Source organism: Zea mays, chromosome 5, assembly GCF_902167145.1.
Source record: "Zea mays cultivar B73 chromosome 5, Zm-B73-REFERENCE-NAM-5.0, whole genome shotgun sequence".
NCBI lineage: Eukaryota > Viridiplantae > Streptophyta > Magnoliopsida > Poales > Poaceae > Zea > Zea mays.
The window spans coordinates 90018315-90037710 of NC_050100.1; the positions used below are offsets into that span (position 1 = coordinate 90018315).

Sequence of the window (19396 nt, forward strand, 5' to 3'; positions counted from 1 at the left end):
GAATTAGCTACATGCACTAATGTAATCGCAACCACTTTTAGTAGATTAACATTGAACGAGATAGATGATTAGTTATACGAATTAACTAACGTAACCAATTTCCAAATTGAGACTCCTATCTTATTAATATAAACGACGTGATTAGCGCATATAGGAGACGGGGGGGGGGGGGGTAGACGAGGGGTTAGGGGGTAGACGAGGCACGACGAGTCGTGCCAAGGCACGCGCACTACGCGGGCACGCACGCGAGGCCGCACGCACACGCCGCGGACTAACCGTACGCACGTCGGAGCCGTGCGCTAGCCGAGCTCAAAGCCGCGCGCCATAGGCACGCTGGGCCAAGCTCAAGACCACGCAGGGGCCGACACGACGCGAGCGAGGCACGGCGGGGGCGAGCGGGCAAGCACGCCGGGGAAAGCGAGCGCGGGCGAGCGAGGATACGGCCGGGCGAGGCCGAACGCGGGGATGGGCGGCCGAGCCGGGGCACGGGGGCGGTTGAACCGGGGGGGGGGGGGGGGGCGAGCTCGCCGGGAGGCGGCCGAGCTCGCCGGGAGGGGCGGTTGGGCCGGGCCGGGGCGCGAGCGGCCGAGCCGAGGCCGGGGCAGCCGAGGCCGGGCGCGAGCGGTCGAGGCCGGGCGCGGGGCAGGGCGGGGTAGGGGCGGGACGCCGGGGGCGCGGGCGGCCGAGCTCGCCGGGCGCGGGGAAGGGCGGGGCGCGGCCGGGCGGGACGCCGGGGACGCGGGCCGGGCGGGGTCGCCGGAGCGGGGCCGAGGCGGCCGAGCTCGCCGGAGGGGGCGGGGCCGCGGCTTGGCGGCCGAGCTCGGGGCGCGGGCGCCGGGGCGGGGTAGGGGAGGGCGCGGTCGGGCGGCTCGCCGGCGCGCGCGCAGGCGCGGGGCCGGGGACGGGGAGCGCGGGGCCGGGCGCGGGACGGGGCGGTGTGCCGGGCGCCATGGCCGCGAGCGGCCGGGCCGAGCCGAGCGGCGGGGGCGCGACCGGCCGAGCCGGGGGCCAAGGCGGGCGGCGCGGGGGAGGGCGCCGGGGAGAGGAGAGGGAGGAGGGAGAGGGAGGAGGAGGGAGGGGCCTCACCGGAGGGGAGAACGGCGGCGGCGGCGGGGAGCGGCGGCGGCGCGGGGCGCGGGGGAGGGCGCCGGTTAGGGTTTGGGGAGAGAGAGGGAGAGGGAATGACGGGCGGGGCCCGCGGGAGGATTTTTGGAAAAAAGAAAAGAGGTGGGGGGCGGCTGGGCCGGCTGGGCCCAAAGGGGGGGAAGGGGGGCGCGCGGGTGGGCCGGCCGGGAGGCCCACGCGGGAGGGTAGGGGGTAGGGATGGCAATTTTACCCGCGGGTTCGGATATCCGTCGGATATCCGACCCGTCGGGTACAGGTTCGGGCACGAAATTTGACCCGTGGGTCTTACCCGTACCCGACCCGATTTTATTATGGGTTGGGTACGGATTTGATTTCTTACCCGCGGGTACCCGATGGATATCCGAAAATAGTGATTTTAGATTTTCAACCTACCAGTACGCTAGCTAGCCATCCACCCTCGACAACTCATCCTACTGCCATCCCTCCCTGTCTGCTGATGCTTCTGATCTGGTTCTAGTACTAGTGCTAGTACATTTGATAAAGTGCCAGTACGTAGTACCAGTGCTATCTAGTACAAGTACTTGAGCTAAGAGAGTGTTAATACACCAGACGACTATGCTAGCTACCCTCCGATTTTGACGAGTTGGAAGTTTATTAACAAAAAACATTAGCAACACATGTCCAGGGCTACAACTACATGACTGCACTGTGCAATAACATTATGTGCCTCCGATGATCATGGCGATGTGCGACACTCAGAACTGCACTAGACTTCATTTAGGGAGAATGCACCAAGCTGCTATACCCGACGGATACCCGATATCCGCCCGATACCCGATGGGTACGGGCACGGGTACAAAATTTTACCCGTGGATATAGTCATAGGCGGATATGGATAATCCCCGCGGGTATGGTCGCGGGCGGGTATTTACTCTACCCGATCCGAACCCGACCCATTGCCATCCCTAGGAGGGGGAGGCGGCTTGGGCCGGCCAGGAGGCCCACGCGGGGGGGGGGGGGGGGGGGGGGGGGGAGAGGGGGGGGGGGGGCGGCTTGGGCCGAAATGGGAAAGGGAGAGAGTGAGAGAAAAAGAAAAGGGTTTTCTTTTTCTAAAATCTAATTTTCTTTGGATGAATGCTTTCACATTTTAATCAATCAAAAAAATATGCATGGTTTGGCATGGTGCATCACAGAAAATAAAGTGTTTTAAGGTTTTGCTTCACACGAGGTCTAAAGCCAAAACCCGCTGCGACTTTGGAACAGATCAAGGCTTAGCGAGAAGAAAAGGGAAAAGGAAAGAGTAACGCCTGAATTTGGTGAGAGAAAAGAAGAAAAAAATCTACCCCCAAATTCAGGGCGTTACACACCCCCCCTCTAGGTGCTCTCATCTACAGGTGCCAAAGGTTCACAATAAACCAATACAAAGTTAAAAGAAAGGGTTCAAAAAGAAAGGAGCAAAGCAACCAAAGGCTGCCCTGGTCTGGCGCACCGGACAGTGTCCGGTGCACCAGGGAGATCCACTCTGAACTGCTCAGTTTCGGGTTTCTGGGGAGCCACTCCGCTATAATTCATCAGACTGTCCGGTGTGCCAAGCGGAGCAACGGTCGCCAGCGCAACGGTCGAGTTCAACGGTCGGCTGACAACGCTACAGTGTGCGGACTGCGCGCGCAGAGTCAGAGCAGGCGCCAGAAGGCGCACCGGACAGTGAACAGTACCTGTCCGGTGCACCACCAGACTGTCTGGTGGCCCCACATGTCAGAGCTCCAACGGTCGAACCCTAACGGTTGGGTGACGTGGCTGGCGCACCGGACAGTGTCCGGTGGCGCACCGGACTGTCTGTTGCGCCCTTCGACAACAACCTTCCCCAACGACCACTTTTGTGGTTGGGGCTATAAATACCCCAACCACCACACTTCAAGTCATCCAAGTTTTTCAGCCAACACATTCAATACAAGAGCTAGTGCATTCAATACAAGACACAATTAGATTGAATCAAAGCCTCTCCAAGTCCCAATTCCACTCAAAGCAATTAGTGACTAGAAGAGAGAGTTTTGCCCGTGTTCCTTGAGCTCTTGCGCTTGGATCGCTTTTCTTCTTCCCCATTTCTTGTTCTCAACATCTTTGTAATAAAAGCAAGAGACACCAATTGTGTGGTGGTCCTTGTGGGGACTAAGTGTCCCAATTGATTGAGGAGAAAAGCTCACTCGGTCTAGGTGACCGTTTGAGAGAGGGAAAGGGTTGAAAGAGACCCGGTCTTTGTGACCACCTCAACGGGGAGTAGGTTTGCAAGAACCGAACCTCCGTAAAACAAATCACCGTGTCACACTCTTCATTTGCTTGTGATTTGTTTTCGCCCCTCTCTTTCGGACTCACTTTTATTTCTAACGCTAACCCCGGCTTGTAGTGGTGCTTAAAGTTTATAAATATCAGATTTGCCTATTCACCCCCCTCTAGGCGACTTTTAGGTGCTACACCGGACAGTCCGGTGAATTATAGCAGAGTGGCTTTTCTAGAAACCTGAAGGTGGCGAGTTCGAGTTGATCCACCCTGTCCGGTGGCACACCGGACAGTCCGGTGCGCCAGACCAGGGCACCCTTCGGTTTCTTTTGCTCCTTTCTTTTTGAACCCTAACTCAGATCTTTTTATTGGTTTTTGTTGAACCTATGGCCCCTGTATAACATATAATCTAGAGCAAACTAGTTAGTCCAATTGTTTGTGTTGGTCAATTCAACCACCAAAATTATATAGGAAAAGGTTTGACCCTATTTCCCTTTCACTAGCAAACTTAACAACATTTATACTTATATCCACATACAAGACAACCTCCTATCCATAAACAAGCTCAAAAGGAGAGACTTTAGTAGCACAGTTGTTAGATATTCTATGAGCTTGACGAATGAGTCTGCTGGCAGCGGATGCGCACATGGGGTGGGAGGGCGGATGAGTCGGCAGTTGCGTCGGAAGGAGCGGGTAGCAGCTCGGACTGGGAGACGAGGACATTGATTGTTGGCAGATTAAACAAGTGGAGGGCTGAGGTGCACGTACGAACAATCTTGATTTGATGGCTATATATAGACGTCATAGATCCATGGGAGGCAAAACAAGGGGGTGACAGGCTACCCCTTGCAGCTTTAATATAGTAAAAGTATAGATTTAGGACCTATTTTTAAGACTCTCTCTTAGAGATGCTCAAGGAGTGCTCTCTAGGTGTGGTAATGGATCACGATCCAAATGTTTATTCACAATTTCTTAGGCCCCAAAAATAATTTTAGTACAAAAATGAAAATAAATAGAGCATGATCATAATTCTATCCTTTAATTTTATAGTGTAAAATTTAGAGTCTATTGCCATTCTTAATGCTCTCACTCTTATTTTTGTTCTAGGTCCGCCTTGGAGGACCGGTGACAGGAAGCAAAGGAATTGCGCCGCGACCACGACTCAATAGTAGACAGTGGTAGTGGCTAGCACTCTCTTTTTAACCCTCGGTGACAAAAAGGGTGTTTGGTCTTTTTAGTAAGTTCAGTTCGTGTTATATCAATGTTTGAATATTAAATATACATTTAATAAGATTTAATATTTTTTCTTTTAGTTTTTATCTGTGTAATTAGTTTTATAATTAGATTATATTTGATATCGTAATTATCATTCAAATATTCGATGTGATAGAGATCAAACTTTAACTTTAGTTTTGTGACAGAGATCAATACGTTGTGTACCCGCCGGATTATCCATCTCCCTAGACTCCACCAATGGCGTAACTATACATTGACTACCAAGTCAAAAAGTACCTTTTCATCCAGCGCATGATCCTTAAAAGGTTCTTCGTAGAATCAGTAGCCCTGTCACTACCTTTTAATTTCTTCCACATCCATAAACCAAAGTACCAAACTGGCCACCAGTGCGTCAGTAACCACAACGGTTGTACATAGCTTTAGGCCCTTTTAGCTCACCAACGACTCGTCGTGCTTTGTACATGCAACTGACCAAGTTCCTGCCAACCTTTCTTTTTGCATCGCAAATTCATCTTGTTTCCTTTGTGCTCATGCAACGGTCAAATCAGATCAGTAACGACGGAATTTGACTAGGTCGCCGAAACGAGGATCCAGTGAGTTTTGTGGCTGCTGCCTGCCACGCCGTTGGGCCTGAAGCCCAACGGCTCGTGACGCGAGGCCCAACCGCCCAAGTAGAGTCAGCGCTCACCCAGCAGCCAGCGCAGCTCCCTGCGGCAGCCGGCTATAAAAGGGCGGTGGTTGATAAACCCTAACCAAATCCACCGTGCTCGCTACCTCCAGCCGCCTGCGCCGCCCGCCGGCCACCGCCGCCTCGTCGTCGCAGAATTTCTCCTCGCTTATCTTTTCTCCATCTCTTTCGGATTTTGAATCTGGGAGGAAATTCGCGGTCCGGTGGAAAATCTGTTGGATTTGTTCGTTTGAAATTTCCATCTGTGTTTTTCTTTTCGGTATGAAGTAGTTGCAAAGATGTATGCTTTCTGAATTTTTTCGTCTGAATCAAACCCGGCTCTATATTATGAGTCAACAGCAGGCGCCGTTCGATGGCGTCCTGACTGCCGCGTGGAGCCCAGAGTGACGCCCAAGCCAGGAGAAGATTGTTTGGAGATCCATCTTCCTTTTAGTTCCAAGCCACAATACCTGGCCACACCTCGGCGCAAGCTCGCCTCGCCCAAGTAGCTTCGTCTCTTTTGCGTTCGGAATCCGAGTTTGTTTTGGTTTTTTGTTTTGTTTTTTTGTTTTGGTTTCTTGGATCTGGTTCTTGGGACGGCATCATTAGACGAACGGGTGCCCTCCGGCGATCCATGGAGGTTTTTGCCCTTTGCAAGGTGCCCAGATAGACGCCTACACACGATTGGACGAGGGGCATCAAGCGTCATGTACGTTTCTGCCTCGTCCAAATTTCATATGGCTATATCATCTGTCGATCCGGTTTCCTTTTTCTATTTCTTGTTCGGCGGTTCGGTTCCTCTGTGTCGCATCAGTTTTTTCTTTTGTTTTTGCAACTGAAACAGTTAATGAAATGTAACGGATCTGAGAAACGTGATTCACATCTGTTAATCTGGAACGTTGCGTCAGCGATTGGTTAAGGCATTCTGCAAAAACTAAAATTTGCAATGTGATACATATGATTTCGAATTAATTACTTATGGAATCTACGAAATGGATTACGTAAAACATTTAACCTAGAACTACAGCTAATGGAGGGGATTTGTGAATAATGCGTTCTCAACTGAAACAGTAGAGATGACGAAATGATTACACCTTATATAGCAGATAGAAAGACTGCTAAGCTGGAAAATTTTAGAAATCGTCCATTTGAGCTTGTATACAACAGTGACCTCATAGAGAGGTGTTTTGAATGGACTAAAGTCAATAGTTACTTACTAATATTAGTTATGTGTATCCAAACGTCGTTGCAACTTATAATTAGTTATATCTCAAATATTCATTAGTTTCTAGCTACCTCACACCGGCTAAAACCAGCTAACACTTTATTCAATTATTCTTATCAATTATAAAAGAGAAATCCACCTAATTCCACTAAATCCATATGGATTGAGAGACAAACGCTCTAATTAGTATTGACAATTTCTCCCCATCGACCTGCGACCGCCGCGAGATGCCTCGCCCCGGTAGGGCACGCCGATGTCTCGCCGGCATCCTGTCTCCGCTGGTCCTCCACCGCTGCAGCCCGACGCCACCGCCATCCCCATACGCCGCTGCCGTCGACCCCAGTGAGAGATATCGTCGTACCATCCGCCCTACAACTTACCATGGTTTAGATAGTAGCTTCAGATAGTCCAAATGGTAATTTGTAAAATACGTGCGTAACATTCTGTATAATACTAGTAGAGAAGGCATCGCAGAGGCTCGGGCTCAACAGCTGGATCAAATTTTCAGCTCTAATCAAGCTAAACTGTGAGCAAAGTTTGCCCTCCAACAACAACAACAGTTTCTTGTAAAGTAACGAGATTATTAGACGGGGATATAAACCAAACAGGTTCTATAATGCTGAGGAGGCTTACCTGAATGGCTCTTTAGCTGTTGTGTGCGGGTATGGCCTAGTCCCTACTATGGACATGGATTTTGACGGACACTACCAATGGTGACTGGATCAAGCCGTATAGCATAACATTTGATCAACCTATCCTGCTCCTGCGCATCCCGTGTTGGTCCTAGATGACTAGAGGCTAGTCATATGTATGGAAGAGAAGGGATTACTACAGATTTATAACCCAAGAAGGAACACTTTTACAGATGTTTTGAAGCTGGAGCACTGCTCTTCAATAAGTTTGTATACTGTGAAACAAATATCTCATGTAACCAAACCAATTTTGCTGGGAGTGGATTTGTGGGTGCTTTTTAGCTGTATGACAAGTACCTTGTTATCTTAGCTATGGCTACCTTTTTGTAATGTTGGACTCCTCTATTTGATGAGATATATTCTGAGTATTGATTGTTTGTATATATTCGTTCGTTACTGACTGCTTGGTCTCTCTAATTGCAGCTATGTTCTTCGATTTCGATGAGGCTAAGTACCACACAACCCCTATCAGGTCTCCCTCAAATCGTGTGAATAATACGTTGTACAGGGAAAACTAAAATTTTCTATGTTATACATATGATTTCGAATTAGTTACTTATGGAAAACTACGAGATGATGCAGTTAATGGAGGGGATTAGTGAATAATGCGTTCTCAACTGAAACAAGAGAGACGACGAACTGATTACACTTTAGGCCTTGTTCGGTTATTGATATTACATGTGTATTGGAGTGTATTGGGTAATGATTGAGATGAATTTTGACTTGTTATGGATTTAAACCGGCTCAATCCCACCCAATACATGTGGATTATCACCAAAACGAACAAGCCCTTATATGTAAAGTTATTGTGTTACATCTTTACTTCAACAATCACTTAGCATTAGCAGACAGAAACGCTGCTAAGCTGGATAATTTTAGAAATCGGCCATCTGAGCTTGTATCCATTAACAAGGGCATCGGAGGTTAAAGTCCCTGACAAAAAAAACGACAGTATTTCACAAGTACTAATATATTGTTCACAGTTAGAACAACGAGATCCTAGGGTTTGTTTGAATGCAATAGTTAGTTGACAAAAATGATATTAGGTGGTGTTGGTAACTGAACACTGCTTATAGAATGATGTACATGGTCACACTAAAAAAACAAACAACCTTCCAAAACCGCAATAGAGCGCAACTCATTTATCCGTACACATCCACCAGCTCATTCTACAGTGTTCATAGAGAGTGGACACAGAAAGATGTAGAACAAGGGTGTCTATAGAGCCGATGATGGACTCTTAACCAGCGACACCGCTTCATATCCAGAAGACAACACACTCCTTCAGATCGGTGGGATGTTCGAAAAAGAGAAGCCCTTGTAACCCTTGTAAGCATAGTAGGCGCGATTCTTGTGTAATAGAACCCAAGGATGAACATGACAACGCCCAACATCATGAAGAAAATTCATGATACAACATAAAGGGGTGTACATCAGGAAAACATGCGATAACTGTTGTGGTATTTCCCACCCCCGCGTTCAAATGAAACTATACCTAAACCCATGTCGTGTATGCAACTTCGAGGCAATCAAATGCACTCGGTACTGTGATGGTTTGTTGACACACTACCCTATAGGCCATAGGCAGACAAAAAATCAGTAATTTCCTACAGCGGATATAGGCTAGTTCAACCAAATTGGCACCCAAACTACGGCGATGCACAATCAACCCTAAGCCTGCCTAAGCATCCCATCCAAATCGAAGATCGATGTCATCCTAATGATAGGTAATTGTAGGAAAATAAGTCGCATCTCTTTGTAAAGTCATATTACTCGCAGAAGCAGCATTAACAGGCGGTGAGTTCCTGAAATACCAAGGGAACTCGCAAGAAAGCGAACTCGAGCTTCTCACATCTGAAAGTCGCCTAGAGGGGGGGTGAATAGGGCAAAATTGAAATTTACAAAATTAATCACAACTACAAGCCGGGTTAGCGTTAGAAATATAATCGAGTCCGCAAGAGAGGGTGCAAAACAAATCGGAAGCGAACAAAGAGTGTGACACGCGGATTTGTTTTATCGAGGTTCGGTTCTCGCAAACCTACTCTCCGTTGAGGTGGTCACAAAGACCGGGTCTCTTTCAACCCTTTCCCTCTCTCAAACGGTCCCTCGGACCGAGTGAGCTTTTCTTCTCAATCACTTGGAACACAAAGTTCCCACAAGGATCACCACACGATTGGTGTCTCTTGCCTCAATTACAAATGAGTTTGATCTCAAGAAAGAATGAGAAAGAAAGCAATCCAAGCACAAGAGCTCAAAAGAACACAACAAATCACTCTCGCTTAACACTAAAGCTTTTGTGGAATTGGGAGAGGATTTGATCACTTGGGTGTGTCTTGTATTGAATGCATAGCTCTTGTAAGTGGTTGGAAGGTGGAAACCTTGGATGACTTGAATGTGGGGTGGTTGGGGGTATTTATAACCCCAACCACCAAACTAGCCGTTTGGTGGAGGCTGCTGTCGCATGGCGCACCGGACAGTCCGGTGCACCACCAGACACTGTCCGGTGCGCCAGCCACGTCACCAGGCCGTTGGGTTCCGACCGTTGGAGTTCTGACTTGTGGGCCCGCCTGACTGTCCGGTGGTGCACCGGACAAGTCCTGTAGACTGTCCGGTGTGCCACCCGCGCGTGCCCTGCTCCTCTGCACGCGCTGGCGCGCATTTAATGCGTTGCAGTCGACCGTTGGCGCGAAGTAGCCGTTGCTCCGCTGGCTCACCGGACAGTCCGGTGTGCACCGGACATGTCCGGTGAATTATAGCGGAGCGGAAATCCGAAGCTGGCGAGTTCAGAGTCGCTCTCCTCTGGAGCACCGGACACTGTCCGGTGGTACACTAGACAGTCCGGTGAATTATAGCGAAGCTCCTCTGAAAATTCCCGAAGGTGCGAAGTTTGGCTTGAAGTCCCCTGGTGCACCGGACACTGTCCGGTGGCACACCGGACAGTCCGGTGCGCCAGACCAGGGCAGCCTTCGGTTGTCCCTTGCTCTTTTGGTTGAACCCATTTCTTGGTCTTTTTATTGGCTAAGTGTGAACCTTTGGCACCTGTATAACTTATAGACTAGAGCAAACTAGTTAGTCCAATTATTTGTGTTGGGCAATTCAACCACCAAAATCATTTAGGAAATAGGTGTAAGCCTAATTCCCTTTCAATCTCCCCCTTTTTGGTGATTGATGCCAACACAAACCAAAGCAAATATAGAAGTGCATAACTGAACTAGTTTGCATAATGTAAGTGCAAAGATTGCTTTGAATTGAGCCAATATAAATACTTATAGAATACGCATGGATTGTTTGATTTTACATTTTGGACCACGCTTGCACCACATGTTTTGTTTTTGCAAATTCTTTTGTAAACCCTTTTCAAAGTTCTTTTTGCAAATAGTCAAAGGTAAATGAATAAAAGTTTTAGAAGCATTTTCGAGATTTGAAATCTTCTCCCCTTGTTTCAAATGCTTTTTCCTTTGACTTAACAAAACTCCCCCTTAATAAATTCCTCCTCTTAGTGTTCAAGAGGGTTTTGATGTTATTTTTGAAGAGGGTATACTAGTTTGAAATTATATCACAAATAAGATACCAATTTGAAAATCCTTCTTTAAAACCAATTGAAAGACTAAAATTTTGAAATTGGTGGTGGTGCGGTCCTTTTGCTTTGGGCTCATGCTCTCTCTCCCCCTTTGGCATTAATCGCCAAAAACGGAATCATTAGAGCCCTTTCATAACTACTTTCTCCCCTTTGGCAAATAGAACATATGAATGAAGATTATACCAAAGCCGGAGAGATGCTTGGAGCGACGACGAAGGATGAGTTACGGAGTGGAAGCCTTTGTCTTTGCCGAAGACTCCAATTCCCTTTCAATACACCTACGACTTGGTTTGAAATATACTTGAAAACACATGAGTCATAACACATATAAAAGAGACATGATCAAAGGTATATGAATGAGCTACGTGTGCAAATCAACAAAAGAAGTTCCTAGAATCAAGAATATAGCTCATGCCTAAGTTTGTTAAAAGTTTGTTCATCAAGGGGCTTGGTAAAGATATCGGCTAATTAATCTTTAGTGTTAATATATGCAATCTCGATATCTCCCTTTTGTTGGTGATCCCTTAGAAAATGATACCGAATGGCTATGTGTTTAGTGCGGCTATGCTCAACGGGATTATCCGACATGCGGATTGCGCTCTCATTATCACATAGAAGAGGAACTTTGGTTAATTTGTAACCGTAGTCCCTAAGGGTTTGCCTCATCCAAAGTAGTTGCGCGCAATAGTGGCCTGCGGCAATGTACTCGGCTTCGGCGGTAGAAAGAGCTACGGAATTTTGCTTCTTTGAAGCCCAAGACACCAAGGATCTTCCCAAGAACTGGCAAGTCCCCGATGTGCTCTTCATATTAATTTTACACCCCGCCCAATCGGCATCCGAATAACCAATTAAATCAAAAGTGGATCCCCTAGGATACCAAAGCCCAAACTTAGGAGTATAAGCCAAATATCTCAAGATTCGTTTTACGGCCGTAAGGTGAGCTTCCTTAGGGTCGGCTTGGAATCTTGCACACATGCATACGGAAAGCATAATATCCGGTTGAGATGCACATAAATAGAGTAGAGAGCCTATCATCGACCGATATACCTTTTGATCCACGGACTTACCTTCCGTGTCGAGGTTGAGATGCCCATTGGTTCCCATGGGTGTCTTGATGGGTTTGGCATCCTTCATCCCAAACTTGCTTAGAATATCTTGAGTATATTTCGTTTGGCTTAGGAAGGTGCCTTCTTGGAGTTGCTTCACTTGAAATCCTAAGAAGTACTTCAACTCCCCCATCATAGACATCTCGAATTTTTGTGTCATGATCCTACTAAATTCTTCACATGTAGATTCGTTAGTAGACCCAAATATAATATCATCAACATAAATTTGACATACAAACAAATCATTTTCAAGTGTTTTGGTAAAGAGTGTAGGATCGGCCTTTCCGACTTTGAATCCATTAGTGATAAGGAAATCCCTAAGGCATTCATACCATGCTCTTGGGGCTTGCTTGAGCCCATAAAGCGCCTTAGAGAGTTTATAGACATGGTTAGGGTACTCACTATCTTCAAAGCCGGGAGGTTGCTCAACATAGACCTCTTCCTTGATCGGTCCATTGAGGAAGGCACTCTTCACGTCCATTTGATAAAGCTTGAAGCCATGGTAAGTAGCATAGGCTAATAATATACGAATTGACTCAAGTCTAGCTACGGGTGCATAGGTTTCACCAAAATCCAAACCTTCAACTTGGGAGTATCCTTTGGCCACAAGTCGAGCTTTGTTCCTTGTCACCACACCATGCTCGTCTTGTTTGTTGCGGAAGACCCATTTGGTTCCTACAACATTTTGATTAGGACGTGGAACTAAGTGCCATACCTCATTTCTAGTGAAGTTGTTGAGCTCCTCTTGCATCGCCACCACCCAATCCGAATCTTGAAGTGCTTCCTCTACCCTGTGTGGCTCAATAGAGGAAACAAAAGAGTAATGCTCACAAAAATGTGCAACACGAGATCTAGTGGTTACCCCCTTATGAATGTCACCGAGGATGGTGTCGACAGGGTGATCTCGTTGGATTGCTTGGTGGACTCTTGGGTGTGGCGGCCTTGGTTCTTCATCCTCCTTGTCTTGATCATTTGCATCTCCCCCTTGATCATTGCCGTCATCTTGAGGTGACTCATTTCTTTGATCTTCTCCTTCATCAACTTGAGCCTCATCCTCATTTTGAGTTGGTGGAGATGCTTGCGTGGAGGAGGATGGTTGATCTTGTGTATTTAGAGGCTCTTCTGATTCCTTAGGACACACATCCCCAATGGACATGTTCCTTAGCGCGATGCATGGAGCCTCTTCAACACCTATCTCATCAAGATCAACTTGCTCTACTTGAGAGCCGTTAGTCTCATCAAACACAACGTCACAAGAAACTTCAACTTGTCCGGAGGACTTGTTAAAGACTCTATATGCCCTTGTGTTTGAATCATATCCTAGTAAAAAGCCTTCTACAGTCTTAGGAGCAAACTTAGATTTTCTACCTCTTTTGACAAGAATAAAGCATTTGCTACCAAAGACTCTAAAATATGAAATGTTGGGCTTTTTACAGGTTAGGAGTTCGTATGATGTCTTCTTGAGGATTCGGTGTAGATATAACCGGTTGATGGCGTAGCAAGCGGTATTGACCGCCTCGGCCCAAAACCGATCCGACGTCTTGTATTCATCAAGCATGGTTCTTGCCATATCCAATAGAGTTCTATTCTTCCTCTCCACTACACCATTTTGTTGTGGCGTGTAGGGAGAAGAGAACTCATGCTTGATGCCCTCCTCCTCAAGGAAGCCTTCAATTTGAGAGTTCTTGAACTCCGTCCCGTTGTCGCTTCTAATTTTCTTGATCCTTAAGCCGAACTCGTTTTGAGCCCGTCTCAAGAATCCCTTTAAGGTCTCTTGGGTATGAGATTTTTCCTGCAAAAAGAACACCCAAGTGAAGCGAGAATAATCATCCACAATAACTAGACAGTACTTACTCCCGCCGATGCTTATGTAAGCTATCGGGCCAAATAGATCCATGTGAAGGAGCTCCAGTGGCCTGTCAGTCGTCATGATGTTCTTGTGTGGATGATGAACACCAACTTGCTTCCCTGCTTGGCATGCGCTACAAATCCTATCTTTCTCAAAATGAACATTTGTTAATCCTAAAATGTGCTCTCCCTTTAGAAGCTTATGAAGATTCTTCATCCCAACATGGGCTAGTCGGCGGTGCCAGAGCCAACCCATGTTAGTCTTAGCAATTAAGCATGTGTCGAGTTCAGCTCTATCAAAATCTACTAAGTATAGCTGACCTTCTAACACACCCTTAAATGCTATTGAATCATCACTTCTTCTAAAGACAGTGACACCTTCATCAGTAAAAAGACAGTTGTAGCCCATTTTGCATAATTGAGAAACAGAAAGCAAATTGTAATCTAATGAATCTACAAGAAAAACATTTGAAATAGAATGGTCAGGAGATATAGCAATTTTACCCAATCCTTTGACCAAACCTTGGTTACCATCCCCGAATGTGATAGCTCGTTGGGGATCTTGGTTTTTCTCGTAGGAGGAGAACATCTTCTTCTCTCCAGTCATGTGGTTTGTGCACCCGCTATCGATGATCCAACTTGAGCCCCCGGATGCATAAACCTACAAAACAATTTTAGTTCTTGACTTTAGGTACCCAAATGGTTTTGGGTCCTTTGGCATTAGACACAAGAACTTTGGGTACCCAAACACAAGTCTTTGATCCCTTGTGTTTTCCCCCAACATAATTGGCAACTACTTTGCCGGATTTGTTAGTTAACACATAAGAGGCATCAAAAGTTTTAAATGAAATGCTATGGTCATTTGATGCACTAGGAGTTTTCTTCTTAGGCAACTTAGCACGGGTTGGTTGCCTAGAGCTAGATGTCTCACCCTTATACATAAATGCATGGTTAGGGCCAGAGTGAGATTTCCTAGAATGAATTTTCCTAATTTTGCTCTCAGGATAACCGGCAGGGTACAAAATGTAACCCTCGTTATCTTGAGGCATGGGAGCCTTGCCCTTAACAAAGTTAGATAATTTCTTAGGAGGGGCATTAAGTTTGACATTGTCCCCCTTTTGGAAGCCAATGCCATCCTTGATGCCAGGGCGTCTCCCACTATAAAGCATACTACGAGCAAGTTTAAATTTTTTATTTTCAAGTTCATGCTCGGCAATTTTAGCATCTAATTTTGCTATATGATCATTTTGTTGTTTAATTAAATCCATGTGATCATGAATAGCATTAATATCAACATCTCTACATCTAGTACAAATAGAAGTGTGCTCAACGGTAGATGTAGATGGTTTGCAAGATTTTAATTCTACAACCTTAGCATGCAATATATCATTTTTACTTCTAAGGTTGGAAATAGTAGCATTGCAAACATCAAAATCTTTAGCCTTAGCAAGCAATTTTTATTTCTAAGGTTGTCAATAGTCTCATGGCAAGTGCTTAGCTCACTAGATAGTTTTTCACCTTTTTCTACTTCTAGAGCGTAAGCATTTTTAACTTTAACATGTTTCTTGTTTTCTTTAATAAGGAAGTCCTCTTGGGAGTCCAAGAGATCATCCTTCTCATGGATAGCACTAATCAATTCATTTAATTTTTCTTTTTGTTGCATGTTTAAGTTGGCAAAAAGAGTGCGCAAATTATCTTCCTCATCACTAGCATTATCATCGCTAGAGGACTCATATCTAGTGGAGGATTTGGATTTAACCTTCTTCTTTTTGCCGTCCTTTGCCATGAGGCACTTGTGGCCGACGTTGTGGAAGAGAAGTCCCTTGGTGATGGCGATGTTGGCGGCGTCCTCGTCGGAGGAGTTGGAGGAGCTCTCATCCGAGTCCCACTCGCGGCATACATGGGCTTCGCCACCCTTCTTCTTGTAGTATTTCTTCTTCTCCTTTCTTCTCCCCTTCTTGTCGTCGCCCCTGTCACTGTCACTAGAAATATGACATTTTGCTATAAAGTGACCGGGCTTACCACACTTGTAGCAAACCTTCTTGGAGCGGGGCTTGTAATCTTTCCCCCTCCTTTGCTTGAGGATTTGGCGGAAGCTCTTGATGACGAGCGCCATTTCCTCGTTGTCGAGCTTTGAGGCGTCGATTGGTTGTCTACTCGGTGTAGACTCCTCCTTCTTCTCCTTCGTCGCCTTAAATGCGACCGGTTGTGCTTCAGATGTGGAGGGATCATCTAGCTCATTGATTTTCTTTGAGCCCTTGATCATGTACTCAAAGCTCACAAAATTCCCGATTACTTCCTCGGGAGTCATTAGTGTATATCTAGGATTACCATGAATTAATTGAACTTGAGTAGGGTTAAGGAAAATAAGTGATCTAAGAATAACCTTAACCATCTCGTGGTCATCCCACTTTTTGCTCCCGAGGTTGCGCACTTGGTTCACCAAGGTTTTGAGCCGGTTGTACATGTCTTGTGGCTCTTCCCCTTTGCGAAGCCGGAAGCGACCGAGCTCCCCCTCGATCGTCTCCCGCTTGGTGATCTTGGTTAGCTCATCTCCCTCGTGCGCGGTCTTGAGCACGTCCCAAACTTCCTTGGCGCTCTTTAATCCTTGCACCTTGTTATACTCCTCTCGACTTAGAGAAGCGAGGAGTATAGTTGTGGCTTGGGAGTTGAAGTGCTCGATTTGTGCCACCTCGTCCTCATCGTAATCCTCATCCCCTACGGATGGTACCTGTACACCAAACTCAACAACATCCCATATACTTTTGTGGAGTGAGGTTAGATGAAATCGCATTAAATCACTCCACCTTGCATAATCTTCAGCATCAAAAGTTGGTGGTTTGCCTAATGGGACGGAAAGTAAAGGCGTATGTTTAGGAATGCGAGGATAGCGTAAGAGGATCTTACTAAACTTCTTGCGCTCATGGCGCTTAGAAGTTACGAGGGCGCGTCAGAGCTGGAGGTGGAAGGTGATGAAGTATCGGTCTCGTAGTAGACCACCTTCCTCATCTTCTTTTTCTTGTCGCCACTCCGATGCGACTTGTGGGAAGAGGCTTTCTTCTCCTTCCCTTTCCCCTTTTTGCGAGACTCTTCCGATGAAGCTTTCCCGTGGCTTGTAGTGGGCTTGTCGCCGGTCTCCATCTCCTTCTTGGCGTGATCTCCCGACATCACTTCGAGCGGTTAGGCTCTAATGAAGCACCGGGCTCTGATACCAATTGAAAGTCGCCTAGAGGGGGGTGAATAGGGCGAAACTGAAATTTACAAAATTAATCACAACTACAAGCCGGGTTAGCGTTAGAAATATAATCGAGTCCGTGAGAGAGGGTGCAAAACAAATCAGAAGCGAACAAAAAGTGTGACACGCGGATTTGTTTTACCGAGGTTCGGTTCTCGCAAACCTACTCCCCGTTGAGGTGGTCACAAAGACCGGGTCTCTTTCAACCCTTTCCCTCTCTCAAACAGTCCCTCGGACCGAGTGAGCTTTTTTTCTCAATCACTTGGAACACAAAGTTCCCACAAGGATCACCACACGATTGGTGTCTCTTGCCTCAATTACAAATGAGTTTGATCTCAAGAAAGAATGAGAAAGAAAGCAATCCAAGCGCAAGAGCTCAAAAGAACACAACAAATCACTCTCGCTTAACACTAAAGCTTTTGTGGAATTGGGAGAGGATTTGATCACTTGGGTGTGTCTTGTATTGAATGCATAGCTCTTGTAAGTGGTTGGAAGGTGGAAAACTTGGATGACTTGAATGTGGGGTGGTTGGGGGTATTTATAACCCCAACCACCAAACTAGCCGTTTGGTGGAGGCTGCTGTCGCATGGCGCACCGGACAGTCCGGTGCGCCAGCCACGTCTCCAGGCCGTTCGGTTCCGACCGTTGGAGTTCTGACTTGTGGGCCCGCCTGGCTGTCCGGTGGTGCACCGGACAAGTCCTGTAGACTGTCCGGTGTGCCACCCGCGCGTGCCCTGCTCCTCTGCGCGCGCTGGCGCGCATTTAATGCGTTGCAGTCGACCGTTGGCGCGAAGTAGCCGTTGCTCCGCTGGCTCACCGGACAGTCCGGTGTGCACCGGACATGTCCGGTGAATTATAGCGGAGCGGAAATCCGAAGCTGGCGAGTTCAGAGTCGCTCTCCTCTGGAGCACCGGACACTGTCCGGTGGTACACTAGACAGTCCGGTGAATTATAGCGAAGCTCCTCTGAAAATTCCCGAAGGTGCGAAGTTTGGCTTGAAGTCCCCTGGTGCACCGGACACTGTCCGGTGGCACACCGGACAGTCCGATGCGCCAGACCAGGGCAGCCTTCGGTTGTCCCTTGCTCTTTTGGTTGAACCCATTTCTTGGTCTTTTTATTGGCTAAGTGTGAATCTTTGGCACCTGTATAACTTATAGACTAGAGCAAACTAGTTAGTCCAATTATTTGTGTTGGGCAATTCAACCACCAAAATCATTTAGGAAATAGGTGTAAGCGTAATTCCCTTTCAGCATCTAGATGAGAGATATAAAGGTAGAGGTGGAGGAAACGAAGAAGAGTAATGGGTGGGGACGGCGACCTTGGACTGACTGTGGGTGCGGTCCCCTCCGACGCGGTTGACAGCCATGAGGAGCCTACCGATGGCGTCGAGCGCCCCGAAGGCCAGTAGCACGATGGCGAAGGGGATCTCCTTGACATGCGCCCCGCGCGAGCTCCTGATGACGCTGACGACGAGGTCATCCTCGTCGCAGATGGAGAAGGCGTGGTCCACGTACGCAATGCCCAACGCCAACCCATACCCTAGGTGGGTGAGAAGGTTCTGGACCTTTGTTGTTAGATTTGGAGGTGTTGGGGGTGGGTGGGTGATGAATGCGGATAAGTAGGGAAGAGGAGGACACGACATGCGAGCAAGCACGGGGAGGGAGGAAGGCATATAACTTTTTTAAGAAGAGGTCAGTCTCGAGCCTCGAGTGTGTGGCTTTATGCGACGCAATTCCGCTGCTGCCGCGTGTAGGTTCGTTGGTTTTGTTGGAACTGCCCCGCGCCTTCCTAACTAGCCGCGAGTCGTTAAACTATCTTTAGTAGTTACTCATATTCATACCCATATTTAAACTTCACTCTGCGAACAGTGTGAAACATTACAAAACAATGTTTATAGGTAAACTTTGGGTGAATTGCTGGAGTCTACTTTACATAGACCGGTTGGCACCTAGCACCACACATCCACACCAACGGACTCACTTCCGTGCGATGCCCGCCCCGTCCGCTTCTGTTGAGATGAGAGCTCCACCTCCACGCTCAGCTCGTTGTTTGGCTCCTGCCTAATGGCACCTTCCAACAACGACTAAGATGACTACTGTCGGCGTTTCGACCCCGGGGGGTCCCTGGACCGACGAGTAAATTGTCGCTGCGTGTCCCAGCCCAGATGGGTCGGCGCGAGATGGAACACAAGGGGGAAAACCGCGACTTCATGTTATCCTGCACCCAGGGCGGATGCGCTTGCAGTAGGGGGTTACAAGCGTTCGCGAGAGAGGGAGAGAGCCTCGTTCGTCAGCCCATCCTCCCGCGCGGCCACCTTACGTACGAGGCCCTGGACCTTCCTTTTATAGATGTAAGGAGAGGGTCCAGGTGTACAATGGGGAGTGTAGCAATGTTCTAACGTGTCTAGCAGAGAGGAGCCAGAGCCTTATGTACATGCCGACGTG

The 19396-nt window shown here is 47.6% G+C and overlaps 1 pseudogene; it reads right to left on the reverse strand.

Moving 5' to 3' along the window:
• Nucleotides 1-8467: 8467 nt before the first annotated feature.
• On the reverse strand, nt 8468-18594 carry LOC103628334 (uncharacterized; annotated as a pseudogene).
• Nucleotides 18595-19396: the final 802 nt, after the last annotated feature.